Below are 5,439 nucleotides of genomic sequence, written 5' to 3' on the forward strand. Positions count from 1 at the left end.
TATGTTGCACTGAGTTGAGATAGGGGCTGGAGGGAGTGGGCCACATTTCATTCAAACACCGTGGACTCACTATTCTTACCAAGTTTTAGCGGGTTTTCTCAATGAAATAATTTTTCATTTGCTCTATGCCCTTAGGATCATTTCCAGAGACTTTAAATTTTCATTTTTTATAATTTTCACCAGCTTCATTTAGCAACTGCTTTGCATTATTCCTCAGGCTTCCATGTTAGAATTCCATTTGCCAGAAAGTTTCAACACTGGTCTTCAAGCTTGAAGACCTCCTGGGAGAGAGATGGGTCCTCCACTGATTCATTCCTCAGATGCTCCAACACAACCTACATTTTTCAACTAAGCCTCCTTTTGTTTGGGCCTCAACAGCTTTTTGTTTGAAGGAAGTTGGGAATAAAAGGAGAGGAGACTGTTTTCAAGAATTCTGTCCTCTGATTTTCTCTAATATAGCTTCACTGTGCTGAAGAACAAAACACCCAACAATTTATTAATGTGAGCAAACTTTTCCAATAATATTTAGTTCACTCTATTAAAATTGGCACCATGGTAAGGAATAAAATCCAACTCATTATCTTCAGATCCTAAGTCTAATTCTATGAAAATCCTCCGTGGTGCATATACTCTGCATGAATAATTTCATGGCTCTTTCACTTTGACCTTTGGCTATATTAAACAAAGCAATCATAAGATTTACAAATGAGAAACATAAGAAATATATAATGATTAAAATTTAAAATATGTAACATAACCTTTTATAATAAAAATGAATGTTTTGCTAATTTTATCTCAAAAGTGTATTGATTAAACACATTTTATATCTGAGAAATATAGGAAAATTTAATTAATATGTGTCTGAAATGAAAATATTCGTAACAATGAACCCTAGATCATACATGTTAATGCAGCTTAAGGAATTCTTCAGAACATTTAATAATTGGGTCTCTTTGTTAGCAAACATTTTAAATTATATTTTCCTTAATTGTTTATAAAAACATTTATATTTGCCAGTTGAAGATTTCTTCATTATTTTTCTCTATGCAGATACATTTAAAGAATTTTAGAAGTACTCTATTTTGTTCATCATTGGTGTCTTAATCATTAATTCTGATGGTAATTTTTTCCATAAGTTTGGATTTTGTTAAAGTCTAAACATGAATTTTAGCACCAAACAGATGTTCATTGGTAAACATCTGTCACTAAGCGACTAAAATCTTTTTAAAAAAACCATTACTTTCTGGACTCTTTAAGGGTGTTTAAAATATCTTATGTATTTTTATATGCTCAGGGATTGGACCATAGCAAGCATTCAATAAATGTCAAAACACACATTAATTGATCACTTCACAATTTATAATATGACTCTACAGTTTGAACATATTTATATAATTTATTTTCTTCACTTAAAAAACAATTGCAATATCAGCAAAAGAACATTTGGAAATACAAATAGCCTATGTCCAAAAATATAATAAAATAAATATTGCCCAAGTTTACATAATCTAAATATAAGCAATGATTTATTTAATATTTATTGGATATGAATATTTCCTCTTCCCTCTCTCCATATATATATACATATTTCCTTTTGTATCTAGTCTTTTAAAAATGGAAAATTGTATTTTATCTCATGACTATATCACAACCAGTTTAGCCATATCTCTATGGAGAGCCATGTAGGTAGTTTTTAGGGTTTTCTCTATTATATATAGTGTTGAGAAAAATATTTTACATGTGTCTTCATATATATCATGATTATTTCTTGATGAAAGGAACTTAGGTTTTGCCACTTCATTCTCTAATGCCTCATTAGGCTCTTGAGAGATGTTCAAATTGCTGTGGTTCTCAGATGGCCCTGGTTGTTTTGGAGAGAAAGAAACATTTGACCCAGAGTCTTGAAAGTTATTAGAGTTCAGTCTTTATAAAGATGGAGATGAGAAAGTCAAAGTTGCCTCCAAACAAAATGGGCTTTTTAAGAAATTAGAGATTTGTTACCTACTATCTCCCACCTGCATATTTTACACTAACTTTGGTGGGACTGTTCTCTCCATGTCGCCTCCAACTCACACCCAACACCTCTGGCCCCCTGTTGTTGCCAAGCAACAGTCATTGCTATTGCCACTGTCCCTACCACTGCTGTTTATGGAGCATTTGCTGGGATGGGGCAAGCCTAAGAACTTCTTCCTACATCACATTTCTAGGTCACAAAATCTGTTCTGAACTTATCATTTCTAGTATCCCATAGAGGGGATAAGAAACTTGTCCAAAGATGGACATATTTATACCAATCTCTCTGACTTGTGTAAATTCAGCGGTGCTCACAAAGTGTCTTCATCCAAGACGAGAGTCATTGGTCTCTATAATGTGTTAGATAACCAGGTTTTCTCCTCATTCTGTATTACATCAATGGCACCCACTAGTATCCAATCCATGAGATGTAATCCATACCTCTGCTCTGTGTCTTCTACTGTCAGAAAAGTCCAGAGATGTGATTGGTCTTGTGTGAAAGTGTTGGTTATGCATTGTGATTCCCCTGAACTGTCAGTCAGTTCTGTGCATTTTATTTTGTTCCATCTGTTATTATTATGGAAAAGGTGTGTTTAAGTCATTATCTATTGAGAACGTATTTTTATCTTGTAGATACCATGGCAGTTTAATTGAACGTTCAACAGAAAAGTGGGTTTTCTGTGTAAGCTAAAGAAATACCCAGCACTTCTGAACACAGAAGATACGAATATACTTGTACAGGATATAAATGTTCTGTTTCAGTTTGGGGGAAATTTCATATTTGAAGATTGTATTATGAAAATTTTTTGCACTGAGATAGCTAGGGGTAGAGTGTGTGTGTGTGTGTGTGTGTGTGTGTGTGTGTGTGAGAGAGAGAGAGAGAGAGAGAGAGAGACTTTGAAAATATTATGATAACTTGAAGTATCAGAGTACCAGATATCTGAATTAGGACAGCCTAAGTAACACTCAATGATGACTTTAACCAAAATAGAGTGTAGTTAACCTACCCAAATTAACTCTTGTAGACATAATTGACTCTCTGGAAACTATCCAAGTTCTATCAGGAGATGGTGGGGAAATTCATTGTGAGAATTCTTTAGCAGCTAAAACCTGAACAAAATCTTATTCCCCTGAGATGTATGTGAAAAGTAGAACCAGATAGGGTTATTATCCAGACTCTGGGTTCTGGAACAAGAGAATCCCATGGGATGACCCTTCTCTGCAAAGCAGGCTCCAGAGAGCAGCCCAGCTTCATCCACGAGCAGAAGAGGCAGGTCTTGAAGCAACCTGAGTGATGCTGAGACAAAGATTTTTTTGTGAAGGAAACAAATCCTGAGATTAATAGGCACAAGCAATTGTGAAAATATTTAGATGAAATCATAGATTATTAATTAGACTTGGAAATAGAAATAGTTAGTGTTTAGTTTTCCAGGTGAGGGAAGTTCTTCCCAGAGTTGTTAAGTTACAAATCTGAAGCCACACAAGAGTGAAATATTAAAAGGAAAATCTAAGTTTTTGATGTCTATTGTCATAAAACTCACATTGTCTTATTTAATGCTTTGCTCGTGGTAGATTATTTTGAATTTGTTTTATTGGATTTTTATGTTCATTGCATTTATTAATTTCATAGTACTTTTCAATTCTGTTTATAGGTTATCTTATTCAATTTACATTAACTCAGTGGATCTAGTTTATATTCACTCTGAAATGACTGGGCTGCTCAGTGAAAGCCACAAGAATTCTGTATACCTGTTACCACACAGAGACAAAAGTCTAAAATGCATGTTCTTGGATAAGTACAAGAAAGAAGCACTGTGAATTACCATGTCCGATCATAAAATAGAATATGACATTAAGGTTGCCATGTGTCCTGCCGCCCGCTGCTCCCCTCAGCAGTGTACTTCGGTCCTTCTGCCTGTTCTGCTCCCCTCTCTGGCTCTGGTGAATTCTCTCACCCTCCCGCGCTTCTGACTGTACCCAGTGCATGTATAAACAAAGAAACAAACAAGCAAACAAACAAATAAATAAATAAAAACATGCCTCTATAAAAAAAAAAATAAAAATAAATTAAAAAAAAAAAGATTGCCATGTGTGTATAATCACATCTGATTTTATCTTTGGGTAGATGTGTTACTGAAAGATACATATCACATTATTATGGTACCTTCCCAATCAAATGATACTAGCTTACAGATGGAAATGTCCTCACCCTATTATTCTATTCCATCTCTAATCTTTATTAGTATCTTCATTGTTGGGCCTCCCCTGATGGTGCAGATGGTTGAGCGCAGCACTGTGAAGTTGTCAGCAGACTCTGTTGTATGTGTTCAATCCTGGCCAACTGGCGAGAATCCCACATGGCATGGCAGAGTTCTCCTGTCTCACCCGCTGCTCTCCTCAGCAGTGTATTTCGTCAGTCTGCCTATTCTGTTCCCCACTCTGTCTCTGGTGAATCTTCTCACCCTCCCATTCATCTGGCCTGTACCCTGGCTCTTGTATAAATAAATAAATATTTTTAAAAAAAAGTATCTTCATTGTCAACCAGGAAATAACAGACCATCTGTGGACCAGATCTTCTACATCTGTTTCCATTCTTTTTTTTTTAAGGTTTATTTATTTATGCATACAAGAACTGGGGTATAGGCCAGATGTGTGGGGGGTGAGAGGATTCACCAGAGACTGAGTAGGAAGCAGAACAGGCAGACTGACCGAAGTACACTGCTGAGGGGAGCAGCGGGTGAGACAGGAGAGGTCCCCCACGCCATGTGGGTAGCTCCCTGGCTGGCTGGGAATCGAATCCATGCTGCAGAGGCTGTGGACAGCATCACAGCACTGTGCTCAACCCGCTGCTGTTTCCATTTTTAATGATTATGCCAAAACAGACCCAGGGTTATTTATGGCTGTAACAAAATATCACAAACTGAATAACTTAAAATAACAGAGATCTCATATTAATGCCATGGGTTGAAATCAAGGTGTTGCCAGGGCCACACTCCTTCTAAAGCATCTCAGTGATGACCCTTACATTTTCCAGCTTCTGCTGAGCCCTGGTACTCCTTGGCTTATGGTCATATCACTCCAATCTCTACATCCATATTCACATCCAGCAATTCTTTGTGTGCATTCAACTCAATTCTCTCTACCTCTCTTTTAAAAGGACACGGTGGTTGTATTTAGAGTCAACCACATAATCAAGGGTGATTGTCCCATCTCAAGATCTTAACTTAGTCACATCTGCTAAGTCCTTGCCAGATAAAATAACTTGGTAGAGATTCAAATCTGATATCATTGGGGCCATTATTCTACATACCTCAAATCTCCTCCCTGCTTTTTGGACATATGGAAAGTCCACCTCCTACTTAAAAAGTTTAACAGCTTTTGCTGATTGGAAATAATCAGGAAGAGATTTAGGAAGTCATATTTTTT

The sequence above is a fragment of the Talpa occidentalis genome, unplaced genomic scaffold, assembly GCF_014898055.3.
Source record: "Talpa occidentalis isolate TD23 unplaced genomic scaffold, MPIMG_talOcc4v2.1 talOcc4.14, whole genome shotgun sequence".
In the NCBI taxonomy this organism is placed as follows: Eukaryota; Metazoa; Chordata; class Mammalia; order Eulipotyphla; family Talpidae; genus Talpa; species Talpa occidentalis.